The following is a 25247-nucleotide window of genomic DNA, read 5'->3' as shown; positions in this document are numbered from 1 at the left end:
GAATCCAGCACTTTAATAGAGTTCTCTTTTATTTTTTAACATTGCCTCACCATAGAGGGGATTAAATCTCAGCCTGGCACTTCTCTTTCCTTGGAAATCCTATTTCCTCTCGGATTTCCAGAGCAGCAGCAGGAATAAAGGGCCCTGGGTGTGATTTTCTCATTAAAGGAGATCTATAGATCACTGAGCTGCACTCCCAGATGGGGGCTATAAATAAAATCTCCCACTCTGGTGACGCAAACGGCTCCCCAGGGAAAGATGAGGTGCCCCAAAATGATCCGAGGCCTTGGAAAAGCTGGAAAACCTCCAGGGAAAGAGGGATTATGGAGCACCTCGTGTGAAAGGATAATTGGAAGAGGGAAAATCATTTTCCACTGAGTCCATGGGTGCTCTGCTGGAGCAGGATTGATTTCAGAGCCAGAGCTGGAAGAGAGATTTTTAAATCTTTTTAGTTCTAACTGAAGAAATTCCTACACAAAACAGGAATTATTTGAGATTATTGAGGAGCCTGAACACACCAAATTCTGCTTCCCCTCAGCCACCTCAGCAGTGCTGCTGTGCCCAGAATCCCACAGGAATTCCTGGGCCAGCCTTGGGAAACACTGAACTGAGCAGATGATGGGATTATTTCAAACCGCTTCCGTTTAATAAAATTAAATTAATACCTACAGTGAGACATTGGGAGAAGCTGGGAAATCACGTTTCCCCCCAGTGGGGATTACACCCAACTTTGGTGAATTACACTGGGATTTTATATATCCTTTCCAGAGGTTTTCTCCTCCAAAAAGTCCATGTTCCCCACCAAATCTCCCTTAAAGCTCCTTTGGGCTGCAGCACATCCTGGGGAGATGGGGGCACAAATTTATGTCACTGATATTGATTTTCCTGGTTCTTTGCTGTTAGGAATGGAAGTAATGGTGCTTTGAGCAATTTCTTCACCGTTTCTACACAAACTTTATAAAATAATCCAGTGCTGCACCTGCTTTTCCAACCAGTTAAATCCAAACCACCTTAAATGCAGGCAGAGAGGAAGAAGGAAATAAATCACAATTCCTGCAGCTCTTATCACTGCTGAGGCAATCCTGCTGCTCACACAAACAAACTCTGTGAGGGTGTGGGGGACATTTGGAAGATTATTTAGAATATTTAAACAAATCTTTAAATACTTAAGCAATATTTAAATCATTTAGAATCATTAGAACATCCCTGAGGTCCGTGGCATTTTGGGGTCAGGACAATCCTGGTTTTCAGGTGCTCCTCAGCAGATCTTCAGCATGGTTGGGGTTGCACTGAATAAACCCATTTTCCTCCGGTTTTTAAATATCCTCTGCCAGCAATTTCTCCCTCCACATACACCGGGATTTTCCCCAATTCCAGGTGTTCCTGACACCCCATCCCACATCCATGCTCTCCATCCACAGGGAAATAACAGCTTTTGCACAGCACAGGGCAGTTGTGAGAATCAAACCCCCCTGCCTCGCATTTATCCCACTTAATAAGCAAGGAATATTTGCCTAAGTACATAATTATTATCCTGGGAAATCAAAATTCCTGCTGCCTGCTGCTATTCCAACCTGAGACACTTGGGTTCAAGTGGGAATTGGAAGGATTAGGGGAGGGGTGCCAGGCTCCAGAATCTATCTATTTTTAAAAAAAAAACCACTGTTCTGAGATATTCCAAATTTTGCTTGGCATAAATGCTCACTCTCCTCCTTGGAAATCCTTTGGATTCCCTACTTGTGATTCCCAAACACCAGAAATACTCATTTACAATAAATTTTACTGGTTTTACAGAGCCAGTAGCCACAACAATGATCCCTTAGCATCACATTAAAGGGAGATTTACTGCTGCCTGCACCACAATTAGTGCCAGAAAAATCCAACTTTTCCAGCTTTTCCACATCCCACAGGAAACATTCACTCACCAACCGACTGGGCTCCATCACCTGGAGGAATTCACATTATGGCAGCACTGGGATAAAGGAGAATCACCCATCCAGGCAGGATCCACAGGCTGTTCCCTCCTGTGCTTGGCTCTTCCTTTGAGGAAAGGCTCAGCAGCACTGATGGGAATCGAGTTTTTCCTCAGGATTTTTAATCCTGGGAGTTTTGCCTGGCCCAATTTGGGAAGCAGCAAGGGCTCATTCCTCCAATCTATGGAATTCCCACCTGGAAAATAGCTCAGGATGTTTCCCCAGGGAATGGCACTGCTCCCTTGGGATCTCCCAGCCAACCTTTGAGCTGGGTGCCAAGTGCCAAAGTCCAGGGCTCTCCTGAGCCACCAGCAGCAGGGATGGAGCATTCCTGCAGCTCATCCCACCCCAGGGCACTGGAACAACTCACAATTACAGCTCTGTCCACACTCAGAGGGTTTGTTTTCCATGTGAAAGCCTCGCAGCAAATTAATTACCCTGGAGAAGCTCCCTGATGATGGAGTTCCCTTTCCCAGGTGCCTCCTGAGGAGGAGTTTGGTGTCAGATCCAGCAGGGACAGGAGCAGCCAGGGGGACAGGGAAGGTCTGGCTGAGCAATGACAGAAATGCAATTTCCTGCAGGCAGAAATTCCCACACTGACAGCTCCTGGCTGGAGAAATTCCTTCCAGGCATTAATCCCTGCTCCCATCCCAGACACCACCACGTCCCTGGGGAGGGAAAACTCACACTTCAGTCAAGCAGTGAAGGCTCATTTGAAGTGAGAACCTCCAGGTCAGCATTTGCTCCCTGAGCGTCTGGGCCAGCACTCCAAGGTGGATCAGGGCTTTACACCAAAGGTCTGGGCTGGGTCCCAGCCCCATTCCCGAAAATCCTGCTCCACCAATCCTTCCATGTGGCTTGAACAAGGCCCTGTAGGTTCCATTTCTCTCCTCCCTCGTGCCAAGCTGGTCCATACATTTCTCCTTCCATTCTGGCTGCTCTGATCCATGAAAATCAGATTTCTGCCCATGACCAATTATGAAATTATTTCAAGATTTTAGTCCATGCTTTGAATTAGTTTCACATTTTCAGAGGGACAGAGGTAAGAAGGAGGTATTCACATGGTCCATGCTAAATCCCATCCTGCAGCTTCTGGAATATCCTGGGTTAACCCCGAAGTCTTTCCACAGAACCATTAAGACTGGAAAAGCCCTCTGAGACCATCAAATCCAAAATGAATCCACCACCATCGTCTTCACTGTTAAACTATGTCCTCAAGTGCCACTTCCACAGGTTTTGAACACTTCCAGGAGGTTCCCAGCTGCTTTCAAACGCAGACCTGAGGCTTTTCCACCCTCCCCAGGGTGAGCTCAGGGTTCTGGGTGCTCCCTGCTGCCTTCAGGGTCACTCTGTGGGCAGCCGGGCACTGAAGCAGGAGCACCATGGCCACCTGCAGAGGCTCAGCACAGCCTGGAGGACCAGCAGCCCATGGAAGGACACAAATGTGACTTCCTGAAGCACTGGAGATGCAGGAGTCCAAGTGTCTGGACAGATGTGGGATTCCTTGGATTCCCCACCACAGGATAACCACCATCGATCTCAGCACAGGCTGGAATGTTCCAGGGACGAAAATATAAAATCCAGCACATCCTTCCCCATCCAGAAAGCTCCTGCACAAGTCCTGGAAGCTGCAGGGATGAGCTTTTAGCAGCACTGCCTGCACTAAGCCCTGTGGGCAGCACAATTCCTTGGGCAATTCCATCCCTCCCTCCCTGCCCAGCCTGTCACGGCCGGGTCTGTCTGAGCCACCTCCCCTCCTGCCAGTGTTTCTCTAATTGACTGCAGAATTTGCAGACATTCTTCCCAGCCAATCCCTCCTATTGATTGCAATTATCCTGGCAGAGGCAATGGGAGGAATATTAAAGCCATTAAGGCTGATTTGGATTTGATTCGAGCCATTAGAGACACAGCGAGCGGAGCCTCGCCGCTTCCCCGGCACCTCCACGGCTCCTCAGGGCCATAAATCATCCCAGGGCACGCTTGGTACCACTTTGGATGCAGCCAGGAGTGCAGGAAAGGAGGAAAAATGGAAAAAAAAATGGGAGGGGGTGGCTTCCTGCAGCTGGGTGAGGAGATTGAGCCAAGCATCTCCATAGTGAACCTTCTGAGCTCCAAGGGCCTTCAGGAAAGGGGTTTCTCCTCTTAGGTGGAGTGCAGAAAACTCCAGAGTCACTCAGGGTTGGAGGGACATCATGCACTCAATCCAGCTCCAAAACCAGCCATTTAATCATTTTCTGGGGAGAAAAACCAGAATATTCTCCATTTCTGGACAGCACCTGCCCACCTGGCCCACAAGGAGCAGCACCCCGAGAACAGCCTGTCCTTTGTTGTTGGGATATCCAGGATGGAGCCATGCATGGCCATCCCACCCCCTGGGCTCTGCTCCTCTCAGCAGAGGGGCTGCCATGCCCAGCAGGAGCTGCCAAACCCTTCCCAAAGCCCTGGCAGGAGCTTTCAGGCACCTCAGCCCGAGGGAGCAGCCCTGGCCTCTCAGCCCAGCGGGAGCTGAAGCACAGCCCTGCCCATGGCATGGATACCACTGATTTCCCTCTCCGGCCTTTCCAGCACCCAGGGCACATCTCTGCAGCCAGGGGGTGACCCAAGGCCCCTCATCCCTTCATCCCTCCCCTGAGTGCAGCTGCAGCATCCCGGCCCAGCCCCTCCTGCCTGGGGAACTCCCAGATCCATGGTGGGGCTTCCTCAGGGTGGGAATTTCCTTCTCCTCCAGCCCAGCCTGGTCCGTGGCCCTCAGCACAGTCAGGCTGACATTGTGAGGGGGCGTTTTTTTGTTTGGACTCAGATGTTTATTAGTTTTTATTTATGTTACAGCTTTATTAGTTCTGAGTTTCACAGTATTCTGTTTTAACAACACAAGAAATGGTGATGTATTTGTTTTTATAAGGTTTTCTAAGGATAAATTGGTTAATTAAGAAATGATGTTTAAATTATTTTTATCTTTGACTTAATAGTGTTTTGGAATGTGGATTTTTTATTTAATTACATAATATTAATTAAACTTATGAAGAAGAAGGTGAAGAAAGGGGCAGTTTCTTCTGCCCCTTTAAGAAAGGGGTTAAGAAAGGCTAGTTTCTGTCTTAAAATTTTTATCTTTTTATATATATTACTATATTTTAAAACTTGAAACTTTCAGTTTTCTTCTATATAGTATTATATACTTCTATTTAAACTACACATTTATAATTTTAGTTTTATTATTTATATATATTTGTATAGTTATATATTTATATTGGTTTTATTTATATATTGAATTCTGGAACTTATATTTATATATTGAATAAATATATATAAAATTTCGTTTATATAATTAATTTTGGAAGTTATTATATATAATATATTTAACTATATATTAATATAGTTTTCTATTTCTATAGGCTTTATTTATTTATATATTTATTTTGGAATTGTTAAATTTGTGTATTTAATAAATAAATTTATAAATAGTTATATTCTGAATTTAATCAAATATATTTAATAAAATGTAGATTTAATGAAATATTTATTTATTTATCTATTTATTTATTTATTTATTTATTTCTTTATTTAATTTTGGAAATTTTTTCTATGTCAATGTGGCCTTGCAAAGGCCCAGCAGAGCCCCAGGGAGCAGCACCTGCCCCTGCTGGGTCACCCCTGTCCCCCCAGGTGACCCCAGCTCTGCCTTCACCCAACAAAACCAGGTCCTGACAGCAGAAAAACCTCAATTTTAATCATCTTAATAAATCATCTCAATAAAATCATCCCAGTCAAACATCCCTCTGGATTCCTGAGAGCAACCAGCCTAGGAGACACTTCCAGTCCAAGCTGCTTTCCCACACCCCAATCCCCCGTCCCACTGAAATCCCCTTTCCTGGGGTTTCCATCCCCACATTTCCCTGCTTTTGCTCCCCGGCTGCCTCCTCTCCACCATTCCCCTGTTTACAAACACTGCGGCTTCCAGCAGGGCAAGGCGAGGCTTTGTTATAAACACTGAACCGCAGGGAAATGTCAAGGGCAGGGAAAACAAAAATAAAAGAGGGATTTGCACTTTGGTCTGGCTCAGCCTGCGAGGCTCTGGGGACACGCAGCTCGTGGGACACGCTGGGTGCTCACAGGCATGGCCAGGGAGGGACAGGAGGTGCCACGGGGACATCAAAGAGCCCTTCCCAGCCAGCCAGGAGGGAAAATGTCCCTTCCCAGCCAGCCCTTCCCTTTGATCCCAGTGGGAAGGAGCAGAGCTGGAACTCCTCCTCCTCCTCCTCCTCCTCCTCCTGCCCTGGGAGCCGAGGGAAGGGGAATCCTGGAGCAAAGGTGCCTCCAGGACAGCTGGGGAGCTGAGCAAAGTCTCTGCAGGGCCACAAACACTGGGAAAGTCACATCTGCAGGGTGGCAAACTCCAGCTCCTGGCGGGGCAGAGACCTGGGGCTCAGTCCTAGCCCTGGGAGATGCTCTGGGCTCCTCTGGGTGTCCATGCAGCCTGTTCCAGCCCTGGATGTGCACAGCAAAGCTCCCAGATCTGCACAGGACAAGCCAGGGCGTGAGGCAGCCTGAATTCCTTCCAGGGCCTCATGCCTGCAGGAGGGAACGGGAGGATGGAGGAGGAAAACCCTGACAGGGGCAGAATTCCTTAGGTGACAGCTCACCTGGTTAAGCTCATGCCTGGAGGCAAAGAGTTTCCAGCAGTGTCAGCAGAGCTGACCAGATAACGCTGGAGAAATCAGCTCCCAAACCACAAAAATGAGGTGGTTTTTTTTTCTTTCTGGTGTTTTTTTTCCCTTTTTTTCCAGGCTGAGTTGCTGCACAAATGACTGTAATTAAAGCTGTTACCTGTCAGTTCCTCAAGGCACTGAGGCTCCGGTGTTCAGGCTTTGGAAAAAAGCATCCCTGCATGGCAGCAGTCCCACTCATCCCTCAGCTTACTCATCCTGCCCAGCACCCACCCAGATCTGTCACCAATTAGTTGTAATTCAAGGATTCAGGGGGAAATCCCCACCTCCCCGAGCGAGGTGACTTCACAGGAAGTTAGGGCATGGAACGCCTTTTAAACAACAAAAAAACCATGGAAAAAATTCATGTGTGCCAGAGGCAAGGCCACGGGGCAGGCTGGCTGGGGAGGCACGCAGCTCCTCCAGCCTCCACAGCTCCTGCAGAGCTTCCAGAGAGGTTCCGTGGATTCCTTTGGAATTCATCCATCATGGAAGAGCCTCAGCCCTGCCGTGTCACCGGTGCCTGCAGTGCTCCTTCCTCTCACATCCCTGCAGCTCAGAAGTTCTGTGCAATTCCCCAATCACCCTGAATGATGGGATCAGGCCCCGATTTACCGGGGTTTCTGTGAAACAGCCCCGGGGGTTCATCGTGGCTGGCAGCAGGGCCTTGGGAAGGTCCTTCCCTCAGGAAAGGAGAGCACCCAGCGCCAGCCTGGCACCGCTCCCAGCTGGGAACAGCTGATATTCCTCGGCCTCTCCAAGGAACCCGGCTCTGAGACAGCCTGGTGGTGGCACCAGGCTCCTGCCAGGGACACCAGCCCCTGCCACACGCCTGGAGCTGCAGGGAACCAGACCCACCAGTGCCCAAGGATGCTCCGGGAAAGTTGGAGAATCATGGAATGGTTTGGGATGGAAGGGACCTTAAAGCTCATCCCATTCCCTGCTATGGACATGAACACTTTCCACTGTCCCAGGTTACTCCAAGCCCTGTCCAACCTGGCCTTGGGCACTTCCAGGGATCATGGGGCAGCCCCAGCTGCTCTGGGAACCTGTGCCAGGGCCTGCCCACCCTCACAGGGAATAATTTCTTCCCCAAATCCAATCTAAATCCACCATCCTGCAGCTTAAAGCCATTCCCAGTGTCTTGTCCCTCCATCCCTGTCCCCAGTCCCTCTTCAGCTCTCCTGCAGCCCCTTCAGGCCCTGCCAGGGGCTCTGAGCTCTCCAGGTGAGCACCCCCAGCTCTGCCAGCCTGGCTCCAGAGCAGAGGGGCTCCAGCCCTGGAGCATCTCCATGGCCTCCTCCGGCCTCTCTCCAGCAGCTCCACATCCTCCGGCAGGATCCCCCAGCCGCGGCGCATCCCTCCAGGCGGGATCCCCAGCATTCCCTCCCCGCCCTCCATCCGCGCCCCGAGCGCCCCGCACTCACCGAGGCGGGGCCGGCCCGCGCCTTGCGCTCCTGCTCCCGGCACTGCAGCCCGGCCAGGTGCCGCTCCAGGGCTGCCCAGTCCATGGCCGGGGGCTGCGGGTCGCGGGGGCACTGCGGGTGCCGGGGGGGCCGCGGCCCCGCGCTCCGCCGCCCGCCGGGCCCCGCGGCCGCTCCGCGCCGCCGCTGCGCGGGGTCCGAGCGGGGCGGGGGCCGCGGGCGGGGGCAGCAGCGCCGGGCAGCGCCGGCCGCGGGGCCGCAGCGGCGCCCATGGGCGGCCGGGCAGCGCGGCGGGGACGGCGGCGACCCCGCGTCCTCCTCCTCTTCCTCCTCCTCCTCCGAGTCCTCCAGCGCCGCCAGGTCCAGGCTGCTGGGGGACGGCGAGGACTTGCCCTCCGAGCACGGCGTGGCTTTGCTGGAGTTGGATTCCGAGCTGGAGCGGCTGCTGCCGGCGTCGCTGCCTAAATCCATGCCATCCTCCCGGGAATCCTGCCGGAGAGAAGCGGAGCGCGGCCGCGTCAGGGATGCCCGGAGCGCTGCTGCCCGCCGGGCACGGGAAACGCCGGCCCGGGGCCGCCCCCGCGCTCCGGAGCCGCCGCCGGCGCGGGGCGGCCCCGGGCGGAGCGGGCGGGGGCGGAGCGGGGCCGGGCTCCGGAGCCGCCGCTCGGGAGCTGCGGGAAACGCCGGCTGGCGGCGGGGAAACGCCGCTCCGACGGGCAGAAACCCCCTGCTCTTGGCGTTCTGATCGATTGTTCTTGGTTTGGCTTTCTATTTTTTTAAATTATAACCAGGATATTAGCTAATGTTGTGGTAGTAGCTATTGTAACTGGGGTTTTGTTACACAAAAGAGATTTATATTTAAATGTTACTCTTTGTTCCCGCGGTTGTTGGGTCGGGACAATCCCAAGTATAAATCCAGGCTGGTAAGAGAATGGATCAGAGCAGCCCGGAGGGAAGGGGTTTGGGGATGGGGGTGGAAGAAAAGCTCAGCCTGACCCGGGCACAGGCACTGACAGCCCCGAACCCCCTCTGTGCCAAGCTGATCCCCCTGTGGGCAGCACAGGATGGGGGGTTCTGCCCTGCTCAGGTGAGACCCCACCTGCAGAACAGCACCAACATCTGGGGACTCCAGCAGGAGGGTGTGGAGCCACTGGAGAGAGGCCAGAGGGGAGCAGGGAGCTGCTGCAGGGCTGGAGCCCCTCTGGAGCCAGGCTGGGACACCTGGGGGTGCTCACCTGGAGAGGAGCAGCTCCAGGGAGAGCTCAGAGCCCTGGCAGGGCCTGCAGGGGCTCCAGGAGAGCTGCAGAGGGACTGGGGACAGGGATGGAGGGACAGCACACAGGGAATGGCTCCCAGTGCCAGAGGGCAGGGATGGGTGGGACATTGGGAATTGGGAATTCCTGGCTGGGATGGGATTCCCAGAGCAGCTGGGGCTGCCCCTGCATCCCTGGCAGTGCCCAAGGCCAGGCTGGACACTGGGGCTGGAGCACCTGGGACAGTGAAAGGTGTCCCTGCTGTGGCTGGGGTGGCACTGGGTGGGATTTAAGGTCTGTTCCAACCCAAACCATTCCATGATTTTGTGGCTGGGTTTGGGAGGAGGTGGCCTTGTCTCTGTGTGGGGCTGTGGGTGACTGCAGGGAGTCACAGCAGTGACAAAGAGTGACATCCTCCCTGCCTCCCACGCCCCCAGGGACCACAGGGACCCGCCACCAACCCCTGCTGCCACCCTCTCCCTTGCTTTCCTTCTTTAAAAGTAATTTAAAGTAACTCGTTAAGAGTCTCCTATAAATAACTCTGCTAAAAAAAACTAATCTAGTTTCTGCATTCTGGGTCACCGAAGCCAAGTTTAACACGCAAATGTTCCCATTCCCAACTCCACAGCAAGGAGACCTTTTAAGGCGCTGTGGCTGAAACGGGGAGCACCAATGCCATGGATCAGGAACTTCCACACAGGGCCTGGAGATGTGGCAGCAGCCAGCTGCCCTCTGGTCACTGCAGTCCCAACCCTCTGGGTAAGCAGGGCCAGGGGAGAACAGCAACACTTAATTGGAATACTGAAACATTGCATTGCATTAGGAGCTGATTTGGGGCAGGATTTTGTGTGAGAAATACCCTTGAGGTCACCCACGAGAATCAAAACATCTCTGAGTTATCCACTCTGTCTCCAGCACAAATCCAAAATTAATTCCAGCCTGTCCCTGCACTGGGAGAAAATTAACTCTACCCCAAGATCACCACGAGGGGTTAAAATGAAAGATTGTGCAGGGTGGGAGGTGATGCCGGGGCCCGAGGTGGGCACGGCACAGATACCCAGGGAGTGGGCACAGCTCAGGGGAGTCCCCCTTCGAGGGTCCCCACGGCCTGAATTGTTGGGAATCCCAAAAGGATGAGAGGGAGAAGGGAACATCTGCAGCCCTGAACCCCTGGCACTGCTGAGCTGCTCCTCCGGGGGATCTGGCCGGGCAGGGGGAGGTGAGGAGGGCTCTCCTGTGCCAGCTCTGGCTCCTCACCCCCTCCTGGGCAGCAGCAGCGAGCCTGGAGGGGCATCCTGGCAATCCTGGGAGTACCAAACACCACCCCATCAGCCCCATCAGATGGGACAAACACCGGGAGCAGGGCAGGGCTGGGGCTGAGAGCTTTCAGCACCCTGGGGCCATCCCCTCCTCTCCCTGCAGGGTGGGAATCGCAGACAGACTCACCGACAGGAGCTCCAAACTCATCTCGTCCCTGTACCAGGTGCTCCAAGCCCTGTCCAGCCTGGCCCTGGGCACTGCCAGGGATCCAGGGCAGCCACAGCTGCTCTGGGAGCTCCATCCCAGCCCCTTCCAAAGGGAGGAATTCCTTCCCAAATCCCTGTGGCAGTGGGAAGCCATTCCCCCCTGCTCTGCCCTGGTAGAAATCCCTCTCTTTTTTGTAGGAGACTTTCAAATCCTACAGCTTTTCTGTAGGAGACTCCAACCCCCAGGCAGGGTTTGGAGGATAAAGGGGCCGGGATACACAGGGAATATCACAGGGTTTATTTGGGATTAACCTTTCCCTTGAGGTGTCTCCTCCAGGTGCTCAGCCTGGATTATCCCAATTTTCCCTCCTGACCCCCAGGAGCAGCTGAATCCCTCCCTGCTCCCAGCTGATCCCTGCTTCCCTGCCAGGCTGCCTGGTGCCTGAGACTCCACAAAATCAGCAACTGCAAAGCGCAGGTTTAAAAATAATCCCAGCAAATGGCAGGAAGGAGCAAAATCCTGGAGATGAATTACACGGGGAAGAGGTTCCACCACAGGGCTGGGAGGGGGTGGCACTTGACACAGTTTGTTGGTGCAATTCTTTATTTGGGGCTGTTTCACGTCACCACCAGCCTCACAGGGGAGTTCTTGCTGAGCAAAGGAGGAGCTGCCTCGCTGCTCCCAGCCTGGGGATTTGATTTATGGGATCTTCACTGGGGGAGTTTCTCCCCTTCATCACCCTGGGTGCACTGATGGTGTTTGGTGGAGGACAAGAGCGCTTCCCTCTCCCTGAATTTCCCAGCGTGACATCTGGAATGGCATGGAATGAGTGGTGGGCCACTTCCCAATCCCAATTTTCCCATTTTAGTGGGATAAAGTTGCTTCAGCCCTCATTGAAGTCATGCTTTAAGGTGTCAGTCCTGGCACATCCCTCCCTGCTGCCCTGTCCTCAGACACATTTGTTTTCTCACAAGGTTTAACACATCACACACGTGATTTTTCCAAGTTTCCCTTTTCTTTTTCCCCACTGCAGACAGATCCAACCTTTTTTAACCTCATAGTAAACCCTCCCCACTTCTAATTATACCCAGGGAACATATTTCTGCTCGACCTGCACAGGAAGGAGCCAGCCCTTGCTATTCCAAACACAAATGGCATTTCTCTCTTCCACAAACCCTTTTCCAACACCATGGAAAACTTGGGATTTGTGGGAATTTTCAAGGGTGTGAACACAAACCCTTGGAGATGAACGAATCTGGTTCACAGCTCTTTTATCCAGTGCAAAGGAGGTTTAATGCAAACAAGGTTTGTTGGGCTGATTCTGAGGCAGAAATACATCACAAAAATCAGATTTTTATTCTTTTCCTGGTGTTGGTTTCAAAGGCAGTTTGCTGATTATCACAAGCTTTAAATTGATTCAATTTTTCTATTTTGGCACTGCTGTAACCCCATTCTAAAATGGATTTCTTGTGTTCTCTCCTGCTAAATTGCAGAAGTTTTTGGGTCAGAGAAGAAGGGAAGCAGGGAAGTCTCAATCACCCTTTAAACACCACAAATCCCTAAATATGGGAACATTTCTGCCAGCTGGGTCCTTATCCCAACATCCTCATATCCACCCAGAGCTCCCAAGTTGTGTTTTTACCTTAGAAAGTGGGTTTGGGATTTTTCCTTGAAGTGAGTCCCACACAGAGCTGAGCACTGTCCCTGCCCAGGTGGGATTTTGGGATTTGCCAGGGAAATGGTGCTGGGATAAAAACATCCCTGGGATAAAGCAGGGAAGGGAAGTTTCCTGTGACCACAAAGAGTTTCCCTTTCCTGAAAGGAGAAGGACTGCACTGAGAGCAGGGCACGTTTCCTTTTCTGCTGCAAGCCCTCTGTGAGCATTCCCGGGGTTTGTTCATTCCATGGGCAGGAAAAAGCTGCCAGAGTTCAGCTGGGATAGGGGAAGGTGCCCTAGCCCAAGGGACTGGAACTAGATGAGCTTTAAGGTCCTTTCCAACCCAAACCATTCTGGGATTCTATGATTTGATAATTCTGGGATCAATATTCTGGCAGAGTGGATTATTCTACAGTTTATCCATAGAGCAAAGTTGTCTGCTCTCCAGAAATCCCAATAACATCCTGCAGGCCCTGTGCACTCCCATTATCCCAATATCTGCCTTTGGGATCAGAAGCACTGGGATGCCAATCCCTGCCTTTGGGGTCATGGATTACACTGGGATGCCAATCCCTGCCTTTGGGGTCATGGGTTACACTGGGATGCCAATCCCTGCCTTTGGGGTCATGGATTACACTGGGATGCCCAATCCCTGCCTTTGGGATCAGAAGCACTGGGATGCCAATCCCTGCCTTTGGGGTCATGGATTACACTGGGATGCCCAATCCCTGCCTTTGGGGTCATGGATTACACTGGGATGCTGCCCTGCCCCAGGTTTTCCAGCTCTGTGCATCCCTGAGATTCCAGCACCAAACCAAACCCCACCCCTGAAATGGAAAATTAAGGCTAATTAATTTAAAATTAGTCATGGTGGGGGCTCACCTGCAGCTCCTTGTGGGGCAGGGACAGGATCCATGGGGCTGCATTCCCCTCAGGAAGCTGCAGGGCACGGGGGTGCCATGGCACAGCATTCCTGCCCTTGGGGCATTGATCTCCTATGCTGGGATTTGCAGGTTTAACTCTTTACATTTAGCAAATTAAATTTAGCCAATTAATTCTTTGCTTAATTTAGAGGGAGAAGGAAATCACAGCAGGACTCTGAGCGGTGGCACTGCCACCAAAGCCCTTCTGGTGGCACAGGAGGGGACAGAGGTGCAGGAGGGGACAAGGACAGCATCCCAAAATAATCCATTTCAGGCCAGGCTCAGCATTTCGGGCTGTGGCAGATCCTGTTCTCCAAACTGGGATTTGATGCTTGCTGGGATGGCTCCACCCATGCCAGGGCTTCCCTTGCTCCCAGAATTTTCCCCCACATCCTAAAACACCCCCAAAGTCCTCGTGGTCTCTTTTCCTTTGGAAAAACTGGAGGATGAAGGAGCTGCTCCTGCCCAGCCTGGTTTTCCTCTAAATTATTTGCTCTGGGGTGAATCCTGAAATCATGGAATGGGTTGGAAAGGACCTTAAAGCTCATTGCATTCCCTATCCATGGGCAGGGACAGTTTTCCTTATCCCAGAGTGATCCCAGCCCTGTCCAAGCTGTGCTGAAACAATCCCAGGGATGGAGCTGCTTCCCCTACACGGAAACAATCCCAGGGATGGATTTGCTTCCCCTACACTGAAACAATCCCAGGGATGGCTTTGCATCCCCTACACTGAAACAATCCCAGGGATGGCTTTGCATCCCCTACACTGAAACAATCCCAGGGATGGCTTTGCATCCCCTACACTGAAACAATCCCAGAGATGGAGCTGCTTCCCCTACACTGAAACAATCCCAGGGATGGCTTTGCATCCCCTACACTGAAACAATCCCAGGGATGGATTTGCTTCCCCTACACTGAAACAATCCCAGGGATGGATTTGCTTCCCCTACCCTGAAACAATCCCAGGGATGGATTTGCTTCCCCTACACTGAAACAATCCCAGGGATGGATTTGCTTCCCCTACACTGACACAATCCCAGGGATGGATTTGCTTCCCCTGTGCCTGCCCCAGCCCGGAAGCTCAGGAGGGCCAGGAAAATCCTTGGAGTAAACAAAAGGAATCTCCTTATCTGTCCAACAGCCTCTGGAATGCCTTGCAATCATCAAGGCCAGGGGAAAAAAAGAATTGCCCTTTAATAAAGTGCTGTGGAAGGCACGTGGGTAAGGAATGCGAGCAGGGAAATAGCTGGAATATTTCAAATGCATGAATCCACAGAGCCCTGCTGAATCTTAATATTTATGTTGCCTCCTCTAAATGCATTAACTCCCGAATCCCAGCGTGTGCACAGAAGATTTGCAGCATTTCTCCCCCAAAATTCCTCCTGATCCTTTGGGCAGAGAGGAATCAGCCCCTGAAGGAAGTCTCAGCTTAATTAAGGAGTGTGTTAATCACCTTGGGGGCCTCCGGTTGTCACTGGGAGGGGCTGGATCCAACAGGAGCCGAGAGGAGCGAGCTCAGCTCCAGGAGAATGCGGGAGGATTCATCTCACCTGCCAAAGCTGAGAATGTTTGCAGCAAAAACCAAAATTCAGGAATTTCTCCTAAGTTTTTGTTGCATCCTGGACGATCCAGCTCGCTGCCTGACTTAGGGCTGAGAATTGTGCATTTTCTGGGACTGCAAACATTTCACAGTGAATCATTTTTGTCCAAGTCAGCTGAAGGAGAGGCACAGAAAATGGTTTGGAAGGATAAAATTTGGCTATTCCTGCCACAATCCGCAGTGTCACGGTCATCCCTCCCTGCCAGCACCGTCTGAGCCCGGTTCGGGGTTGAGTCAGGTTACAGATAATTAATTGAGTCAGGTTACAGATAATTAATCCCAGCCTAAAGCAGCCAAAGCCTGCAGCAAACCGGGAAAGGGGAAGGTGCAATTCCGGCTGCAAAAGGAATTCCTGCTTCAAAGGGAGGGATCAAATCCCCAAATCCGCTCCATTCCCAGGGAATTTCGAGCCAAGAGCTGCTGCCATTCTCGGTTCCAGCCAGGGACAATTGGACAATTCTCCTTGGCTGTTTCTGCCCTGCAGACCCCGCTCCCATCGGGGTGTGCTTCAGCTTTGCTTTTCCCTGGAGACTCCTGAGATCCTCAATCAGCCCTTCCAAGGAGCCACCGGGCCAGCCCAGCTCAATAACCAGGCTCAGAGCAAACTGTGCTGGGTTCAACTTTTGGGTTTTATTCTAAATCCCAGGGCCAAGCTCCCTGTGCTGCCTTCTCCTCCCCGGTTTTCCTCTCTTTTTGCCAGAGGTGGTGCAGACGTGTGGGATGGTCCCTGGGATGCTCACAGCATTCCCTGGATGTGTGTGTGTGCTTGCTTGGCTCCCCTCCTGCTTTGGGGGATGAAAAGGTTGGATTTGATGGGCTGGGAGGGCTTTTCCAACCTAAATTCTTCTGGGATTGCTTTTTGTTAATGATTCTGGGATTCCCTTTTCCTTAATGATTCTGGGATTCCTTTTTGTTAATGATTCTGGGATTCCTTTTTCCTTAATGATTCTGGGATTCTTTTTTGTTACTGATTCTGGGATTCCAAGAGCTGGTTTTGGGAAGGTACCACTGAGACCCCTGACCCATTTCTGGTGTCCCCCTTGAGCATTTCCCTGCAGTTATCCCCCAGACCTGGGGTGCTGCAGCCATGGGGCAGCTCCAAAGTCACAGGAATTATTTATATTGGAAAAGATCTCCAAGATCATCCAGCCTGGGCCTGATCCCCCACCTTGTCCCCAGCCCAGAGCGCTGAGTGCCACATCAGGAATTTCTGGGACACCTCCAGGGACAGTGACCCCAAACCTCCCTGGGCAGCCCCTGCCAGTGTTTAACAACCTTTCCATGAGGAAATTCCTGCTGATGTCCACCTCTAGCCCAGCCTGAGGATTTCCCTCTGCTCCTGTCCCTGTTCCCTGGGCTAAGATCCCAAATCCCCCCCAGCTGTCCCCTCCTGTCAGGAGCTGTGCAGAGCCACAGGGCCCCCCTGATCCCCCTTTTCTCCAGGCTGAGCCCCTTCCCTGCTGTTCCCCCCAGGATTTGCTGTCTGAGGAAGCCAGAGGAGCAGTCCAGGAGCAGAGAGGCAGCACAGGGAGGCAGAAGTGCAGCTGCACAGGCACAGATTCCTGTCAGGCACTGCAGAGCTGCTCTCCAAAATAGCTGAGTGTGGAGCAGCCACCTGGGAGGGGGAATTGCTGTGGGGAGCTTTCCCTCCCCCTCCCTTGGGATGCAGGCTGCTCGCAGGGAAAGGCTGGAAAGCCATCCCTGTTATCACCCCCAACACTCTGCACCATCCAAGGGCTCTTTCCTGGATTTTCCCTGCTCGGTTTTCCCAAATACACAAATGGCCAGAGATTCCTCATGAGCCTCATCAGGAACGTGGCCACCTGGCCCAGGGAAGTATTTTTATACTCATTTCTATTCAAAAAAAGAAATACAACTTCAGAAAAAACCCCAAACCCCTTTATGACACGCAAATCCAGGGAAAATAAAATCTGTGACTGCAGCAAATGGAGCAGCGAGGAAGGAGCTCTGCTCCCTGATGAGGAATTGTGCTTCACCCAAAACAGATGCAGCTCTTGATATTTGTTTTCTGCATAAATCTACATTTTAGGCTGAAAGCAACTGCTCAGGCTTTGTCTTGCTCTGTTCCATCCCTCACTGCTCTTTTCAGCCTCACACAAACAGCTCCAGTTTGGGCTTTTCCAGCCCCAGATCCCAACTTTGCTGCAGGCCTGGTGGAGTTCAGATGTTCCTTTGTCCATGGTTATCAATTCCTGCCAGCAGGGATGGTCCATCCCAGCCCCAGGGATGGGCAGAGCCCTTAGGGCCTGCAGCACCCCGGGGAACAGGGAGGGAGCAGCTGGAGTGGGTGCTGTGCCTGCAGGGTGGGAGCTGGGGATGGGAATGGCTGTGGGACATCATGGGAATGGCTGTGGGACATCATGGGAATGGCTGTGGGACATCATGGGAATGGCTGTGGGACATGGGAGTGGCTGTGGGACATGGGAATGGCTGTGGGACATGGGAGTGGCTGTGGGACATGGGAGTGGCTGAGGGACATGGGAATGGCTGTGGGACATCATGGGAATGGCTGTGGGACATGGGAATGGCTGAGGGACATCATGGGAATGGCTGTGGGACATCATGGGAATGGCTGAGGGACATCATGGGAATGGCTGTGTGACATCATGGGAATGGCTGTGGGACATCATGGGAATGGCTGAGGGACATGGGAATGGCTGAAGGACATGGGAATGGCTGTGGGACATGGGAATGGCTGTGGGACATCATGGGAATGGCTGTGGGACATGGGAATGGCTGAGGGACATCATGGGAATGGCTGTGGACATGGGAATGGCTGAGGGACATGGGAATGGCTGTGGACATGGGAATGGCTGTGGACATGGGAATGGCTGTGGGACATCATGGGAATGGCTGAGGGACATGGGAGTGGCTGAGGGACATGGGAATGGCTGAGGGACATGGGAATGGCTGTGGGACATGGGAATGGCTGAGGGACATCATGGGAATGGCTGAGGGACATGGGAATGGCTGAGGGACATGGGAATGGCTGTGGACATGGGAATGGCTGAGGGACATCATGGGAATGGCTGAGGGACATGGGAGTGGCTGTGGGACATCATGGGAATGGCTGAGGGACATCATGGGAATGGCTGAGGGACATGGGAATGGCTGTGGACATGGGAATGGCTGTGGACATGGGAATGGCTGAGGGACATCATGGGAATGGCTGAGGGACATGGGAGTGGCTGAGGGACATGGGAATGGCTGAGGGACATCATGGGAATGGCTGAGGGACATGGGAATGGCTGTGGATATGGGAATGGCTGTGGACATGGGAATGGCTGTGGACATGGGAATGGCTGAGGGACATGGGAGTGGCTGAGGGACATGGGAATGGGAATGGCTGTGGGACATGGGAATGGCTGTGGGACATGGGAATGGCTGAGGGACATGGGAGTGGCTGAGGGACATGGGAATGGGAATGGCTGAGGAACATGGGAATTGTGCTGAAACTTCAGTGAATCCAGGAATGGTTTGGGTTGGAAGGACCTTAAATCCCATCCAGTGCCACTCCTGATCCCGCATTGTATGGAAGGAAAAACCCAAAGCCAACTCCCCAAACCAACACAGACTCATGTGCCTCACTATAAATTATACATTATAAATATCTTATATGAGATATAAAGTCACTTCCAGCCCCAACCATTCCATGGTTCTTCCCATGACTCTGGTTTACAGCTCATATTGCAGCCAGGGCTTGGGAATGGCCTCGTGCTGCCGGATTTCCCCCTGCAATGGGAAGCTGGAGAACAGAAAGAGGAAAATCCTCTTAGCAGGGCTGGGGCGGCTGTGCCAGGCTCCAATTAACACCAGAAGGTTTGTTATTAATTATGGGAATGAGGGAAAATGGAGGATGTTAGAGCTGGGGGAAAGGAGATGGCCCCAAATAAGTGCCAGGGAGGGGAGAAGGAATTCCTGGGGAGCAGAACTGGATCAGGGATGGAGGATGGAGCCACCCCGGTGTTCAGAACAAATCCCCAGACGCCTCCCAGGCCTGGGGCACCCCTGAAATCCCAAAGCTGCTTGTCCCTGGAGCCAGAAGACCTGGGGATATCCAAGGTGTTGTTTTTCCCCTGGGAGGCTGCTGGAGTTTAACTTTGTCCCCAAACCAAATCCCTCCCCATGTCCAACCCTCCTCAAAACCCAGCCCAGGCAGGGATTTTAAATCCAGCCAAGAGGAGTCTGAAACCCAGGGAATTTCAGGAAATGATCCAAACACACCTTGTCCAAAGCTTTGAGGAACCGACCCCAAACATACCCAGAGGGCTGGGGGGTTTATGGGGTGGACACCCCTTTCCCAGGTTCTGTGTCCCCAATTCCCATCCCTACGGATGGATTGTGGCTGTGAGGGGCAGCACATCCATGGAGCAGCTCCTTCCCTTCCCTCCCTCCCTCCCAGGGGTGGCAATCCAGGGCTGGAGCAGCCCTTGGCACCAGGGATCATCCCAAGGGATCCAGGGAGGGATCCCAAGGGATCTGGGAGTGCTGCACATCCCAGCGGATCCCAGAATTCCAGGACACAACTCCTGCCTGCTCTCCCTGCCCCCAGCACATCCCTCCCTGAGCTGAAGATGCTGAGTCACAATCCCACATCCCCAGGAAATCCACAGCCCAACATCCCAAATTCCAGGAAATTAAAACCCTCCTGGAATAATTTCCTATAAAATCCCCAGCCCCACAAACTCCCTTTAGGTCACTCCAAGAAATTTGTCCCCTGACCTTGATGCCCTTTATGAGAAACAAAACCATAAAATACATCAAATAAATAAAATTAGAGTTAAAAATAACAACATAAGATCTATTAGGATGCCTCCCAAAGATCCAGGATTTGCTGGTGGAGTTGTTGCTCCTGCAGAAGAATAAAATCCATGGATATTTTTAGCTGCTGAGCTCAGAATGGAGCCTGGGGTGCATTTTGGGGAGAACGTGCCAAGACATTTTGTACTATTGTTATTATTATTATTGTTATTGCTATTGTCGTTATTATTATTACTATTTGAGGAATAGTAAATGCTATTCTAAACTAAATGCTAGGTATCTCTTAATAACAAAAACGCCATAAATAAATAAATAAATCCTGAGTAAATAAATGTCCAATTAAATATCTAAACAAACAAATAAACATTTAAATAAATAAAGTATTTAAAGACTAATGAATGTCCAAATAAATAAATGTTTTAATGAGCAATGTATTTGTGAGCTGCTGAGGGGGGCCCAGGCTGAGCTGGGCTCTGGAATCAGAAACCCTGGAGTTCTTCCCTATGCTTCAGCTCCTTCCCCGGTGCCTATAAATTCCTCCTCCTTCCAGAGAGGCCCAGGAGGGTTTTTTGGGAATTATTTAAAGGATCTGTGCTCAGTCTGTGCCTCTCAGAGGGGACAGAGGTGCAATCGAGCCGCAGAGCAGAGCTCAGAGCGCAGGCAGCGATTTCAGGGTACTCACACTCATCTTCCACTCCGGCTCCTTTCAGGGCATTTTGGGGCGATCCCGGGGCTTGGGATGTCGGGATCCCCGCTACGGCCGCGCTCCCCCGTTCCCCTTCCCGCTGCCCATTCCTCTGGGATTCGCCCGCGGAGTTGAAAAATCCACTTTGAATTCCTCCGGCATCCGCGGTTCCCGCTGGGCTCTGTGTCCCGCCGCTTCCCAAAGGATCTCCCCAATTCCAGACGGCTCCTGGAGCCGCCGTGACCCCCGGGATGGAGGGAGATCCCTTCCCGAGGAAAGCGGGATGCTGCTCTCTCCAAAAATCCTCCCCTTCACAAGGCTCGACCTTGCCAGGGAAATCCTGTCTGCCCTGAATTATTCATCCTCTTCCCGCGCTGCTCCAGCAGACAATTCCAAGCATTAATATGGCATGACTTTTTATCCTTTTGGGGTTATTTCCCCCCCTGCTTCCAAGCTCACGCCATGCTGGAGGTGTTCAGCAGCATCCCTGGGATTTCCCAGGTGGAATCGGCGTCTGCAGCCCCCGGCTCGCCCTTCCCGGTGGGAATGAGCCCAGGAGCAGCTCCGGGAACAGGGATAGCAGGGCTGGATCCAGCCGGAGCTCCTGCTCCTGGCAGCGCTTCCCAGCCTGCCTGGCCATGGAACGCAGGGGAGGCATCCAGCAATGCAAGGAAAAACCCGGAGCGAGGAAAATCCGCGCTGGGAATTCCAGGACAAACCGCGGGATTTTCTTTTTTAAGGAATGCTGGTGTTGAGGTGGTGGCCAGGCCGGGCTCTGCTCCCCGTGGTTTCTGCTGGCCGCATCCCTGTGGCTCCCACCTGGAATTTCACTCCTTGTGGCAATCCCAGACCTGCTCCAAGGTCTAGAAAGGGAATAAAGTGTCCAGAGGACCCTTTTTCTTTCCTTATGGAATCCAGATTCCAGTCAGAATGGAAATTAAGCTGCTCCACCGTGGCCAAACCCCAAAATCCGCTCGTTCCCATGGAAAACCCCTTTCCATTGGAAGTGGGATGAGCAATTAGCTCGTCACTAACACTTCCCCTTGGAAGGGCAGAAAAAGTTGGAATTCCTGCCTTGTTGGCTGAATAAATGACATTCCAGCAGCAGGGAACTCCAGCCAATGAATTCCCAGCCTCAATTCCTTGCGTTTGTTATCCCCTGGATTATTTTCCATATTTGAGGTGGGCTTGTTGCTACCCTGGGCTGTGTCTGCGAAGGGAAGGGTGAAGGGAAACCCAAGCTATCCAAGCATGGAATTCCCAGGCTCCTGCAGCTCCAGCTTATCCAAAATGGGAACAGACAGATTCCAGCAAAATCCCCCTTTTCACGGATTTTGGAAAGGAGGGAATATTGGAAATATTTCCCCTATGGATGACAACATGAAGCTGCACTTTGGGATGGGCTGTCCTTGGCTGGACCAGGAGTCAGCTCTGGGATTGGGAGCTCTCAGAATTTAGTGGGATTCGAAAATCCCTGATTCCACCTGGGGAAAAAAAATATAAATCTCTAAATCAGCATTGCTGGGAGCTGAGTCCTGATCCACCTGGAGGGTGCCGCGTTCCACTGCATGAACTGTGAGGAGCTCTTTTTAAAATAGCACTGAAATTAACCCAAATGAGGCAAACATCGCGTCTGAGAATCGTTTACTGGTAACGAAATAAAACCAAAATAAAAAGGAGTTACCCTACTAAAGAGGGGTAGGAAAGGCAGAGCAAGGGGGAAGAAGGTGGGAGTGAGAGGGAAAGAGGAGACAGAGGGGAAACAAGGTGTTAGAAAACCAAAATAAAAAGGAGTTACCTTACTAAAAAGGGGCAGAAAAGGCAGAGCAAGGGGGAGAAAGATGGGAGGGAGATAGAAACAGGAGACAGAGGGAAAAGAGGGCGATAGCAGCGGCGCTCGGGGCGTGCCGGCCGTGTCCCCGGGCCGGGGCTGTGCTCGCTGCCGGCCCGGGATGGCTCCTGAGGCCATGGACACAGGTGAGGGGACGTTCGAGGGACACAGGAGGGACAGAGCCAGCACAGGGTGTGGGCAGTGTCTGGATCGGGGTTCGGGCAGGGAGCACCCAGTGCAGGAGGGACACGGGGAGGGAGGACACGGGGAGGGAGGACAGAAATGAGGGAGAGACGGGACAGCCGTGAGGGAGAGACGGGACAGCCGTGAGGGAGAGCGGGGCGGCCGGGGTGGCCATGAGGGACGGAGAGCTGAAAGGCAGGTCGGGCAAAAAGGGCAAAACACGGGCCGGAGCCCGGGTAAAAGGGACAAAACACAGGCAGGGACAAAAGGGATAAAACACGGGCTGGGCCTGAGGCAAAAGGGACAAAACGGGTCAGGGCCTGGGCCAGGGCACAAGGGACAAAGCACGGGCTGGGCCCGGGGTAAAAGGGACAAAACACGGGCCAGGGCAAAAGGGATAAAACACAGGCTGGGCCCGGGGTGAAAGGGACAAAACGGGCTGGGGCCAGGGGTAAAAGGGACAAAACACGGGCTGGGCCCAGGGTAAAAGGGACAAAACGGGAAAATAAAAGGAAATTGGCTCCTCACAAGGGGATTAAAGGGGGCTGTGGGAGTGCGACCTTGTGTTCTGTCCATACAAATCTGCCTCTCTCAGATCTTCCCCCACTTTAGCCAGGACCAGTTTGTCCCCGACTCCCTCAGAATTAATTAATGAACTGTTAATGATGTGCTACAACTCCAGGCATGGACAGTTCCCTGGGTCCCTTAATCCCCCCTTTCCAATACGGGATTAGGGTTTTCCCTAATGGGTTTCTGCTAATTCCTTATGAGATTGGAGCACAAACAAACACATCCCTGATTCCTCCTTCCTTTTGCCATTCCCACGCTGTGAACACAACCCTTGGAAAAGGACAGGGAAAGGGGAATGGCTCCACAAGGACAGAGGGATGGGTGGGACATTGAAGGAATTTCTCCTGGGAGGCTGGAATGGATTTTATCAAGGATGCCCCATGGCTGGGAGTGTCCAAGGCCAGGCTGGAGCACCCTGGGACAGTGGGACAGTTTTACATTCATTGTCACAGAAATGTACAGTTCATCCAAGAAAAAAAATGCGAATTTTTCTAGCAGCAAGAAAATTGCAGGAAGCTCAAAAATGGGGATTCATTTCCAAGCACCAACCCTTGAAATCTGTCTGTGAACTTCTCCTTTCCACAGGCTCTATGGGTGGTGGGAAAAGGCAGGGAAATTTCCCCCTTTTCCTGAGTCAAACCACAAATAAAGCAATTCCAGACCAATATTCCAGCCCTTCAAACTCTTAGTTCCATTCTGCCTTTTAAATTCCAACTTGTTATAATTCACTTTTCCACAATAAAGCTTGGAAACCTCACCCTCATCAGAGGTTATTCCCTTAGATAACCTGACCTGACTTTTGAAATTCCCCTTCTTAGCAGACTAAAAGGAGCTGTGAAGGTTTCAGCAGCAGCTGTTGGGATGTTCTGCATCCTGACAGGAAATGCAGGCTGACACTTGGAGCAGGAGAATCCCAGGGGAGGTGTCCTCAGTGCCCTCCTTGAGCCTTTTTTAGGTAAATTTTAAATTTTTCATGGATCAGCACAGCTGGAAAATCGACACAAAGTACTCCCTGCTAGTTTCCCCCGGGAAAAAAAAAAAAAAACCATTAAAATAAAAATATATTTATTTTCCATCTTTTTTTCCCATTGCAGGTCCTCAGGGATGTGTTAATCCTCAGGGGATTCCTCCCAGGAAGAGCCACAAGGAAAAAAATTCCTTCAAGGTTTAAAGAAAAAAAGGTGAGGAATGTTCAAGAGAGAATTTTTCATTTTCAAGGATTAAACTATGCCCAGCTCAAACAAAACCAAGGAAAACAAATCCCAGGAAAAAAGGGAATAAATCCCAGAATTTGGCATTCTAGGTCCATCTGCTGTTGGAAATATGGAAAGATCATCAAGATATTTTGGCTGTAAAATACCTCCAGCAGGGGCAGATTGGGGGAAAGCCTCCTGAGCAAAGCTGGAGTGAAAAACACCCAGAGAGAATGGAGGACAGTGCAAAAAATGGGGTGAAAATTATTAAAAAAAGAAAAAAATGCATAAAATCAGTGGGGATGGTGACACAGAAGGCAAAATTGGAGGAAAAAGCCCCCCAAAAATGAGATTAAAGGGAAATAGAGCAGACAGGAAAAAAGGCACGTGAAGGTCCACACAGGAGCACAGTGACAGGAAAAATACAGCAAAAAGGGGAAAAATGCACCAAAAAGTTGAGAAAATACAGCCAAAAGGGAAAAAAATACACCAAGAAGTTTAAAAAATACAACTTTAGGTTAAAATGTGAATTTATTTCCCACTTGGGCAGTGGTGGAGCCTGAGCAGGGCAGGATCAGCCTGGTTCCCTTTCCCTGAATCCCTGCTTGGAAAAAAGAGATTCCAGAGCAAGTGAGGCCATTAATTATTAATTAGCAGGGGAGAGTTCAAATTGGAACGAAACCTTGGATGATTTAAAATAAACCTAAAGCAGAGCTGAGCTGCAGAGGGGGAGGGAGGGCTCTGGAAAAGCTGGGAAGAGCTGCTCCAGAGGGATAAATAATTCACAGGGCTTTTCATTTATTCAGCTTTCTTTACTTTCCTAATGTTCCAGGGAGGGAGGGAAGGATGGGGATGAGTGGCTCAGAAAGAAGAGGAGGGAATGAGGAGAGCCCAGCAATCCCGGTCCTGCAATCCCAACCTTTCAGGACATATTTCTATCCCCTTTTTACATTAAAAATGAGATTTTATATCCATTGATCTCCATGAGGTGGTTGAAATCAGC

Source organism: Melospiza georgiana, chromosome 10 (assembly GCF_028018845.1).
Source record: "Melospiza georgiana isolate bMelGeo1 chromosome 10, bMelGeo1.pri, whole genome shotgun sequence".
Classification (NCBI taxonomy): domain Eukaryota; kingdom Metazoa; phylum Chordata; class Aves; order Passeriformes; family Passerellidae; genus Melospiza; species Melospiza georgiana.
Note: the sequence above shows the minus strand (reverse complement) of the source record.